The following is a 13,328-nucleotide window of genomic DNA, read 5'->3' on the forward strand; positions in this document are numbered from 1 at the left end:
TCAGTTACAAACTTATAAACATCTTCTCTATATTTTCTCAAATTTTCTAGTCATGCACAGAAGTTTGGTTGTAGTAAACAATAACCTAAGTCATGCGTGGAAGAATAATAAATGAAAAGCATAAATGAAGCATAAATAATTAACGAAAAATGCATAAGTTACCTATGTTGATAATCTCTTTTTTGGTCTTTTTTTTCTTAAACCTCGTCATAGCATTAGAGGCAATATGACATATACAATATGACAAATATGTGTAGGGAGGTGAACATCTACTTCATGGTTTAAAAATTATCGCTAACAACCCAATTGAACAATCTAATATCATGCAAACTCCATCTTGAGTAACAACATGGGAACATAAATTGGAGAGAAAAATTATAGGTTTCCTTTTATTCATTTTTAACAATGGCGAAGGTAATGGGTAAAATGTTTATGTCATCATCTTGTGCAACAACTATCATCAATACGTGTTTGTATACTTCATACAGAAAAGTAACATCTACTTGAACCATTTGTTTGCAAAATCGAAACTCTTCAATAGATGACCTGAAAGCGTAGAACAACCTACCAAAAATTCTTTTTCCAGTGACAACTTCTCCATGAATCATGATCGCAAGAAAAGTATAAGATCTTACAATGGTTTCAGGGATGAAACATTTCATTGCATGCAATAAATATGGTAGCTCACAATATGACTGATCTCAATCATCATACAACAATGTCATTGCTTTCTTTTTAGCCATCTACGACTTGTAGTGAGACAAAATATAACCAAATATATTTTGAATAGATGCCACTAACACTGAAACTGGTATCCTTGGATTATTTTTCAACCAAAAGCTTGACATATAAGCATATGACATCTAAATATGAATGTTTGTGGTCTTGTGTCAACAAGCTCATTGTACTTGTGTGTTGGTCATTGAGCCTTGTGACTTCCCACAACATCTTTCGTTGTAAGTATGAAACTCATATCCTTCACTTGCACCCGACATTATGGTTTATACACCTTACATAATATATTTTTTTTATCAGACTTTGCGACATATAATTAGATATAGGCTTTGATACAATACTTATTGATTGTTACTTGTGTATCATTTTTAGTTTCAAACTGGGACCCAAGCACCAACTTCGTTGATCCTTCATCGGAGGTACCACAATGGGCAACACATATCTTTAACATATCATGGATTTCAAGATTCCTTATAGCATCGTAATTAATGTCATGCATTGCAACTGGATGATGATACTGAGGCATATTGTTTTGAGGTAATTATAGTTAAAGGTATGTTGGTGAATGGGCCCAACCCCTTAGAGCATTTTGCAATCCATGGCCTCGCGAAACTATTGTCTCCTAAACATTAGACTCAATATCCAAACCTTGTCCTTATAAAGTAGCCTTAATGACCTCAGAATCATCAAGTATTGGTGTGTCAATATCTTTAATCACTGGAACAATAGTTTCATTATCTTCACTAAACTCAACAAGGCTTTCATCGAATTACCCAACAAAGTTATCATCTACACCAATTTCAGGTTGTATTGATGTTCTGTCACACCCTGAAATTTTTGAATTTAAAATATTAATTAATTTAGGGATCGAAATGCATAATTTTAAACCTTGAGGGATGATACATAAGTTTTAGACAATCTAGGACTTGGAAACTTAGTTTACCCATCCCTTACAGCCAAGGAAAAAATAAAATAATGTAAATGTGTGTTTTAAGATAGTTGAACCCCTAACCTAAAGTATGGCCAACCATACTCCTACTAATTAGGTTAGGTCATTGTTGGCTAATAAAATAATAAAAATTTAGTTTTAAATCATTAGATCCCTAAATCCCCAAAAAAAAATTCCCTAAACAAAATCAAGCCATTCCAAACCTAAAAATCCCAAATTTTATTAAGTTCACTATCCACCAATTCCTCGTCGATCATCGCCGACTCCATTCATCGTGACCGACATCTCCCTGATCATCATGATTGCGATCCACCCGCAACTAAAACCCCTCTAACCGTTCATCGTGTATCATCGTCGTTAGACATGAAAAGCCTCACGAAGCCTCATTGAGAAACACCCATTTTGTCGTTGTTTTTGTTTATTTACGATTGATACCGACGCATGCTCACCACATCGCCACCACCGTTGGACTCCTTGACACCTTGTGATCAAAACCCAACTGGTATTGCTCTCCACCGTCACTGTTTTACTCTGTCAACCGTGGGTAAACTCCGATTTCCATTTTCGTTTAATTACTTTGTGTTTTAGTTAGATTCTTTATATGTTTTGGATTTATTTTGGCGAGTATTTGAATAGAGAGTTATCAGCCACATGAAATCATCATCGTCACCGTCGCACGTGCCACCATGCACCTCTACCGCATGTGGGGTTGGTTTTCATATTAAAAATTCCAAAACCGGTTCAAGTCAACTCAAATCGGACTGCATCAACTCGGATCGAGCTAAGTCAACCCGAACCGGTTTGAGTCAGCCTGAACTATTGACCCTTCAAACCATAGAATTTGACTTGACCCTTGATTGTTGACCTAACCGTTGACTGTTGACCTTGACCGTTAACTTTGGCCAAAAAGTCAATTTTTTAAAAAAAAAACATATTTTATATTTTTCGACATCCTCAGTTTGAATCCAAAGTCTGTTTTTCTAAATTTGAACCCGATAAGCTATTTTTTTAGCGTTTTATTTTTCGATTTGAATAGTTTTCCCGATTAAGTTATGTTTTTTATGTAATTCATTATGTATTCGAGACTTTATAAGGCGTCAAATTCAAGTTCAAGGGAGACTAAATAGAGTTTAAATGGTCAACTGATGTGGCTCATAAATCGAGGTAATACTCTAATACCCTATGCATGTTTTATGGTATATGTTGGTAAGTGGTTAATGTATGACTAGAATGATTGGTTCAATTACATATGGTTAACTATTGACGTACTCGTACCAAATACCGTATAAAGGAAGTAAACTGAATAAGACTCGATTTACTTGTGTAAGAAACTACGAGATTAATAAGAAACAATTTCAAGTTCAGTGGTTAATCAGAAATTCAAGTAACCCAAGGATTTGTGAATTCTGATTATTTTTATTCAGGGTTAAATACCATAAATACTTGGATAAAAAATGATGAATGAAGAAAATACCTTTAAAGTGTATAAGGGACTAAGGATGATTGTGATAGTGGAAATGGTCTGAGAACTCATATTTTGATCAATTTGAACTTTGAATCACCGATTAAATTCTTTATTTGTTTGAAAAACCCGAAAACCAGCTTCTACCTTTAGAATTCAAAATACGTTGATCCCTAGTTTTTGAAGATCATTGGAAGACTAGATTACTGAATACACGACACATCAATAAGTATTTGAAATGATTGGATTATTCTCGAGTTTTGAAATGATCAAAATGCCCTTGGACCCCAAATAACCTAAATACCCTCATAACCTAGAAATAAATGAATGCAATTGGATAAACTATGGAAAACATCAATAAGCCAAAGTGTTTTGCTACATCTAAAGGTATTAGAGCACGACCCAAGCATCGTCGGTCATTCTAGATACTGTTACAATATCGAAATAAATAATATCATTGGAATACATGTTTGCCTCCTCGAGCCACGTTCAATGATGGTTTGTGAAGGTGATCTGTTCAAGTATACTATGTAGTTGGTAGCAAGAAATGAATTGTTTCAGTCCTAATAATACTAAACACCACGTTACTATAGTCTAAATTGTTTGATGGAATTTGAAGGCTTGATAAATAATTAGAAATATGAAATATTGTAAATTTATTGTTTTACCCTAGTTAGACCAATTACCAAGTTCTATTCTGATAGTAAAATGACTAAATTCCCCCTGATAGCCTAAATTTTGGAATCATTCTAGTTAAATCTGAATCTAAAATAATTCTAATGTAAGGTTCCTTATTACCTTTCTAATGCACCTGAAATCGCAAAGGGTTCTGAAGTATCAATTTCTAAATGTCTGATTAGATTTGTTATTAATCGAACCCTTTTAAATAGGGTTCTTATTTCTAAAATATGATCAACTTGTATAAGTTTGTATTTTCCTTCCTGGTTACTTAGTGCCTCCAAAAAATATTTGAATCCTCTAGTACATTCTTTGTGATATGTATGTATGTATGTATGTATGTATGTATGCATGCATGTATGCATGTATGCATGTATGCATCTATGCATATATGTATGTATGCATGTATGCATGTATGCATTTATGCATGTATGGTATGCATGTATGCATGTATGCATACATGCATACATGTTGTTCGATATGTGCTATTTAGTTACCTATTTTATTGGAAAATATAATTATGCCTATTTATGGATCATGGATATACTATTTACTATATGAAACTACTTATTGTTATTACATGTATCATTTTATTCTGGATACTATCTGGGTAGGCTAAAGTATGGAGGTTCAGCTCTAATCAAGTTAGTATATCCTTACGAACCTAAGTTCACCCTTAGGTAGGCTCTTAGACCCCAAGATAATCCCTTAAGTAGGCTCTTAGGCCCCAAGGTACTCCCTTGGGTAGGCTCTAAGGCCCCAAGGTATTCCTTGAGTAGGCTCTAAGGCCCCAAGGTGTTCCTTTAGGTTGGCACCTACGCCCAATGGACCTAGGGCAAGTCCTTATGGATGCAGTTCTGAGGAACTACATATCGGTGTACGGGTGGATGGTACTATGTGATTTTCAAAAATCTATTTTACTGTAATAGACTACTACTGTTCAGACTATCTGTATACTTATTTTTTTTATTTTACTGGAACACACTAGACCACCCAACTTAATCTTCTAAAATTGTCTCTCTTTGAAATGTTCATTCTAAACTGTAAGTTTTCTGTATATCACTTGAGGAGTTAATCAGTGGAACCTCAACTTATCTCTATGACTTGTATATGCTTGGATAACTGTGGAAATGTTATGCTTGTCGTATCTACTTGTCCTTTAGCATTCATTCAGTAGTTATGTATTACTAATTTTTTCCAAAACTCATTTTGTTACTCACCATTTCATGTTAAAGGATTTGGTCATGTGTAGTATTGACATCGGTAATGGAGTTTTTTCGACGTTGCTTACAAAGTACAATATAGGTGTATCGAGGGGCATGTAGGTCACATTTATTTTAATATTGAGTTTATAACTTGTATTTGACATTATTGGATTATGTTTTAATATGAGTGTTTTTTCCTAAAATTGTGTTTTTATTTGTAAAATGTTTTATGGTTCAAAATGGTTTAAAATTATTTTTCTTGGATTTTTACTATAGGTCTCTCTGGTGCCCCTAATGTGACACCTTAGATTGGATCAGGTTACCCGTATCGATTTGGGGGTGTTACATGTTCATGGTTGTTAGGACTTTCGGAAGCTCGAATCGACAACCGGAACAGTTTGTAAAGAGGGGTTGGAACAGTTTTGTGTTTAAGGAGTAAGGAGATTGAAAGATAGAGAATTGCACAGCGATTTATAGTGGTTCGACTTTCTCAATCAAAGTCTACGTCCACTACCTTAGCTCCTTACCAAGGATTTTCCAACAAATTCACTAATTTGTTCTTTCTTTTGAGGATAAAGAGTAACCTTACAAACTCCCTAGTTTTTCCGGGCTAAACTAGAACCTTTCCCCTTTACAAAAGGATAAGAAATGTAAACAAGAAAACCTCTTTAAGGTAGGTGAACAAAATATATACAAGAGAAAGATGAAATAAGAATGAAAAACTCTTCTCTTGTGTTTGATTACTTGGATAGTTGTTCTATATACTTCTTCAAGTGTCCTTAGCTTGTATTTATAGCTTGGAATGTGTTTGAAGTCATATCTAGCCGTTGGGGATGTTTTGGAGCCGTTTGGGAATGATTTTTCTACAAACATAGGCTGCACATAATGGGGGGAATCGGTACCCCTTCATAGGGAATCGATACCCCTTCATAATATTCAAATATTATGACCGTTGGGCTGATGAACAGTGAGGGAATCGGTACCCTCAATGGGGGAATCGGTTCCCTTCGAGTAATCTATTATTTCTCGGAGCCAAACCATGCAGGGGGGAATCTGTACCCCCTGGGGGGAATCTGTACCCCCTGGACAATCTGATTTTTCTTGAAACCCTTTAAAAAGAGAATATTTTTGGCTCGATTAAGGCTCGAAATACTTTGTAAAATTGTTTTAAAATAGTTTAAGTATAAAACACAATTTTACACTTTAGTAAGGATTAAAATGAACTTTGAAATACTTGGAGTAATATTTTGATATTCGAATAATTACATCGAATATACTTAGAAAATCTTTTGTAAAATCTTAAAATTCATTTAACTTAATTTGTTACATCGAAACATCAAAATGTTTTCAACAATCTCCCCCTTTTTGATATAACAAAACATTTGAGTAATTTTAAGATTTTGAAATAAAGTTTAAAATTACTCCCCCTTACTTTAACACTTCTCCCCTTTAAAACACCTTAACACTTCTCCCCCTTTTTGTTAAATCAAAAAGACTCTAATCTTTTAAAGTTCAAAATAACTTTGGAGAGTAAGTAGTAAATTTGAAATTTTAAAAATCATTTGAAAAAAATCAAAGCTCTCCTTCAATAAATGCATTCCAAATCAAATTTATCTTTAAGACCAAGACACTTAAACAAAATTGAATTTCAACAAAGAATAACAAACATGTTAGTAGCACGTGAAATTCAATATATCCAATACTAAAATACTTTATGCAATATCAATTGTTGAAATTTGATATCAATACAAATTGTTAAAATTAAGTGCACATGCATAAAGTTTTCCAAAAATGTTATGCATTTGAAAATTTTGATATCAATTGTTAGAGAGATATCATTTTCATTTAAACCACATGCATAAACATTCAAATTTAGGTCAAAAAATTTAAAATTTGTAAAATCAAAGTATTTGAAAAATTGATATCAATTGTTAGAGAGATATCAATTGCATTAAAACCAATTTTGACCAAAATTTTATTATGATTAACTAAAAATTCTTAAAATTAATATAACTTTAAAATGTTCATCATAATCATCTTTTCAACATACATGAGATTAAAACAATGATGCATAATCATTTAAAAACAAAACTCATGCATGCTTAAAATCAAATGAGCAACCAAATAACCAAAATTAAAAGCATTAAGCTTAGAGGTTACCCATTCATTTTCATGTGTGGCTAGAGCATCTTGAATATAATCACTCTTATCATCATTGCTCCCACACACCTACAAGAGACATTTAAGTATATTTTGGTATCCAAATTGCTTTGGATCCTTGGACGTTAGTTTCAATGCCCCTTGTTCCTTTCGGAACCCATACTTGCCTAATTTTAAAATGTTTTCCTTTCTTCAAAGGACAAGTATGTTCCAAATGACCATGATAATGACAATGTGAGCATATTGTCATTATTGAACTAAATGAATTATTTGAAATGATTTCTTTTTCTTTTGTTAAGCATTCAAGCGTAACTTTTAAATCAAAATTTTGTTTTTCAAAACTATCAATTTTTATTTTTGAAAGCTCTAAATCCTTTTTCAAAATTTCATTTTGACTTTCAAAATCTATTTTTGTTTTCAAAAGAAAATCGTTTTCAATTTTAAATTTTGAAATCATTTTCTTATATTTGGAGTTCATGTTCTCAAACTCTGAATATAACCTATTAAAAGCATCTTGTAACTCATAAAACGTATATGAATTAAATTCATTTGAGTTAGAAGATACCTCGGGCTCTTCATAAGCCATTAGAGACACCACCTTTGTTGGTTCTTCTTTCTTGTTTCCATGGATTTCCTCGAGCTTATTCCAAAGTTCCTTGGCACTTGAACATGAAGAAACCCATTCATAGATTTCAGGACCAAATGCACAAAACAACATGTGCATGGCCTTGGCATTAAGTTGAGCTTTCTTCCGTTCTTTGTCACTTCGCTTCTTCTCCTTCTTCTTTGGAGAAGAGTAGCCATTCTCGATTATCTCCCATACATCAAGATCATTGGATTGGATGAATACCTTCATTAATTTCTTCTAATGATGATAGTTGACTCCATTGAAGTATGAAGGTTTGTCGGTTGGTAGGGAGTCTTCCATGTGAAACGAGCCGGAGGTGGAAGCCATCTTCTCGGTTGTGTAGGGAATTGGTAGAGCTTCTTCTAGGATCGTCTCAAGGTGGTTAAATCTTCTTAACGAGTTAGGCTCTGATACCAATTGTTAGGATTTTCAGAAGCTCGAATCGATAACCGGAACAGTTTGCAAAGAGGGGTCGGAACGGTTTTGTGTTTAGGGAGTAAGGAGATTGAAAGATAGAGAATTGTACAACGATTTATAGTGGTTTGACTTTCTCAATCAAAGTCTACGTCCACTACCTTAGCTCCTCACCAAGGATTTTCCAACAAATTCACTAATTTGTTCTTTCTTTTGAGGATAAAGAGTAACCTTACAAACTCCCTAGTTTTTCCGGGCTAAACTAGAACCTTTCCCCTTTACAAAAGGATAAGAAATGTAAATAAGAAAACCTCTCTAAGGTAGGTGTTTACAAGATTGAGCTCACAAGAACAAAATATATACAAGAGAAAGATGAAATAAGAATGAAAAACTCTTCTCTTGTGTTTGATTATTTGGATAGTTGTTCTATATACTTCTTAAAGTGTCCTTAGCTTGTATTTATAGCTTGGAATGTGTTTGAAGTCATATCTAGCCGTTGGGGATGTTTTGGAGCCGTTTGGGAATGATTTTTCAGTAAAAATAGGCTGCCCAGAATGGGGGGAATCAGTACCCCTTCATAGGGAATCGATACCCCTTCATAATATTCAAATATTATGACCGTTGGGCTGATGAACAGTGAGGGAATCAGTACCCTCAAGGGGGAATCGGTTCCCTTCGAGTAATCTGTTATTTCTCGGAGCCAAACCATGCAGGGGGGAATCAGTACCCGTTGGGGGGGAATCTATTCCCTGGGAATCGATACCCCCTAGGGGGAATATGTACCCCCTGGACAATCTGATTTTTCTTGAAACCCTTTAAAAAGAGAATATTTTTGGCTCAATTAAGGCTCGAAATACTTTGTAAAATTGTTTTAAAATAGTTTAAGTATAAAACACAATTTTACACTTTAGTAAGTATTAAAATGAACTTTGAAAGACTTGGAGTAATATTTTGATATTCGAATAATTACATCGAATATACTTAGAAAATCTTTTGTAAAATCTTAAAATTCATTTAACTTAATTTGTTATATCGAAACATCAAAATGTTTTCAACAATGGTTCTTTTGTTGCAAATACAGTTGCTGATGAGGCAGAAACATCTTATGCATTTTTCATTTCACCCTAATTTCATACGATACAAATTCAAGAAACTAAAATGCCATACGGGACAATCAGAGTGGCTAACCCAATTTTTTTTTTCTTAAAACCTTTTGTAGATCAACATAATTAAATAAGGTTAACATCATAGAGCTCAATAAATAAGTATACCAAAATAATACAATTGAGTGTTTAAAATAAAGTTACGAATCAAGTACAATAAGGTCTATGAACATGACTCAAGATATACTTTGTTGGTCGAACTTTCTAGAACGTCTTCTGCATGATAGGCTCCTTGAATGCTCCTCCTAAGGACTTGTGCATGGAAACAAATTCTGAACGTTGAGCTCACTAGCCCATTTCCACACTAACAACTAAACCATACTAAAAGTATTCATTAAATGCTCATGCTATCGAGTGCAATAAGGAAAGTGAGTATATTGTATACTCTACACTATTCTAGGGTAGACATTATGGTGTGGTCAGAGGGTTACAAATCTCGAGACACACACTTCTCTAGTCCACCTAGGGTGAGTTTTGAAATCTCTAAGTCGAACATGACACCCAACTAACCCACCCCTCGCGGTTGTTTGGGCCTCGTCCCCTAGTTAGTCTCAAACTGCCTCGCGCACTTGCCTAAGGATATCCATACATTCTATACTTTGAAGCTATCTTCATCTACTAGAGTAACTCGGGTGTACTGGCAGTTTTCCCGAGCATCAACCAAGGCTACTTTTATGACCTCTTAGTTTATATTATTTCTAATTGTAATTACATATTCTCAATGGTTCTCACTTGTAGTTTTATTTGATGGTGTTTTAGTGTTCTTGTGTCCCTCGATATTACTTCTAATTCACTTGGGCTTATTGCCTAAAAATGTCCGATGGTATCGACACTCACCCTTGGATATAGATACTATAGGGTTAAAACCAGCTAAGAATGGTCGGTAGTATATATTGTTGGACTAGCATCGATACTCCTAAGCTAGGGTATCGATACTATTTGGGGTATCAGTACAAAAAATTGTTTCAATGTTTTAAAAAATACTTCGGCATCGATACTCCTACGGAGAGTATCGATACTATACCCTTGTTATCGATACTCCCTTGAATACCACTACCAAAATCAAACCGAATTAAAGAAAAATGACTTTGTAAACTACTCTAAGTGACCTATTGAGTTTTTATTCAAAATGAACCAGACTGTAATAAAAACTTGATAGTGTATTTCCAAGTTACTGGAAGTGCTCTCAAATCCACATAGTTTGGTTCGAATCAATTATTTTGTTTTCTTAATTTCGATACTCAAACCTGATTATTATATAAATATCGATACTCGAGTACATATGCTCCATGTTTCAGTATTTAAAGTCTCCGTTTGAATATTCATACTCTTTGATTGAGTTTAAATAGTTTTAATTGAGTATTCATACTCTCCAACACCAAAAATATTAGAAATATCTCTCGCTTCACCAAATATTTATGAATTACTAAAAAATCTGTAAACAAAATTGAAAAAAGATTTGATTTTTTAATATTTGTTTTAATGATGACTTTAATTTTTTAATTTTAAATTTTTTAATTTTAAATAAAATATTTTTTTATCTAAATAAAAAAAAAATTTATTAAGTTAAGGTGATTATAAAGTAGTATATATTTTAAATATTTTTAACCATTTAACAATGAACATTCAATCAACCCTATTGTAGTCTTCGAACTATAATATTTAAGAATAACAATCATTTTCTTAACATTGAGATAATTCGATTCATGCATTTAAATAAAATTAATAATTAATTAACTCTTATATTTTATATAGATGTGACATATTTACATCACTTAAAATATAGATGTGATATAGATCTATGCCATCAACTTGTTTTAGAAGATAGTTTAATTATTTTTTCAGTATTTTTTAAGCTTTAGGACAATGACGTGTTTTGGATGATGTATAAGTTTTATTTGGGGTTTTTTTTGAATTTAAGGATCGATAATGTATACAAAAATATAATTTTTAAAGGGTTGATATTGATTTATTCAATATTGTTATTGTTCATAGAGTATTGATCTTTTAATAATATTGATATTATTTACTTTGAGGCATTTTTTTGCTATTGGTATAATCATTCGATATCTATAATTTATACTTGATATTGATATTATTTATAGGAGTGTATTTAGTTCGGTTCGGTTCAATTTTTAATAAATATTAAATTGAAGTGCACTTTATGATTTTTAGAAAATTAAAATTGTAGTCGAATCTGAATGCCATAAAAATCGCGATTTCTGGTTCTGTTTGGGTTGAGTTAGGTTCATTCGGATCGATTCAACAGTTTTAATTGTTCACTATTTTTCAAACTCAAAATCTAAAGAAAGCAAACTTAAAACTTAAATCGAGTGCAAATATATGAATTTAAATTCACAAATATATTATTAATTTAAATTTTTTACTTACTTAAGTTTTTATTGTAATAAATTTGTTTTGAACAATTATTTTCTTTAATTATGTTTAATTTGGAACAACGGATTTTTATATAGAAAAACTGAAATCATGTGCCATGTGGAATCAGTTGGATTTAGTGAATATATGTCAGTTCCTCAGCAAATGACAAAAGTTCCTAAATCATTGGCATATGTTTCTGTACATTTTTATTTTTAATATTACTATATTTATAGTATATAAAATTTTAATAAAAATATATTTTATGATTGCTCAGATTCTATCATTATATTTTAATTATTTAAAATATATTTTTAATATTACTAAATTTATAGTATATAAATTTTTAGTAAAAATATATTTTAATAAAAAAGACAAAACAATAATGCTGGGAGAGTTTGGTCTCTTTATTCTCTACGCGGTTTTGGTCTCTCAAACTGCCGAAAGCTATCATTTACGCTGATAGATTTAAAATAGGGTAAACTATATGTTAAGTATCTCAACTATCACTTTTATTTCATTTAGTCATATAATTATATTTTATTTCAAAATCATACATAATATTATATTTTTGTTTCATGTTGGTCACGCACTATGAAATAATTAATAGTGATACTGATGTACCACTATAAAGTAATATCATGTCATTATTAAAAAATATTACATCAATAATTATGTTAAATTTTTAACGATGAATGACGAAAATGAAATTAAAATGTAACGTTATATATGGTTTTGAAAAAAATAATATTAGGTGACCAAAATGAAACAAAATTGATAGTTATAGTACTAAACATCCAGTTTACCCTTTCAATTATTTTGTATTATTTCTTTAGGTTTGTAGAACAATAGACTCTTGGTTAAAATCAAAATATATCAATTTAATCGGTTAATTTTATATTTTTAACCTATTAATCGAGCTTTTTAATCTTAACCACCCTAATTGAGTCAGTTTGATATCTTGAATCGATAATTTTTATTTTTGAAGTATGAGGAAATGAAGTATAAATAAAAGTCTATTTGAACTTTGCTTAAAATTATATATATTTATTATATTATTATATTTTAAAAAGATAATACGTATTTTAGACGTAATTAAAATTGATTAGATTATTTACGAAATTTATAACGATAATCAATCAATTTAACTTGTTTTAGTCCCTAAAAATTGAATTAACAATTATAGTTAACTTATTGAACTGACTTGGCCTCATTGGTGTAATTTTCTAAAAGCACTTTTAGTTAAAAAAATTCATTTTAATTGCAAAATCAATGGAATATGGTAAAAAATGAAAAAAAAATACGGTGGAAACAGTGGTTTCAAACCAACCGGAAAAGCTAGATTTATGGCTTTTTCATTTTCAACTTTGTGTTTGAAATCAAATTATAATTTTACTCTTACTAATACATGAGTTTCACTCAATTATATATTTATATTTTATTTTACTAATTTAATATTAACACCCTTAAAAAATAAGTTATTACGTAATAATTTATTTTAATTATTTAAAAGTAAAAAAATTCATACTTCATATATTAAAATATTAATGGTGAGTTA

Source organism: Hibiscus syriacus, unplaced genomic scaffold, assembly GCF_006381635.1.
Source record: "Hibiscus syriacus cultivar Baekdansim isolate YM2019G1 unplaced genomic scaffold, ASM638163v2 tig00001478_pilon, whole genome shotgun sequence".
Taxonomy (NCBI): domain Eukaryota; kingdom Viridiplantae; phylum Streptophyta; class Magnoliopsida; order Malvales; family Malvaceae; genus Hibiscus; species Hibiscus syriacus.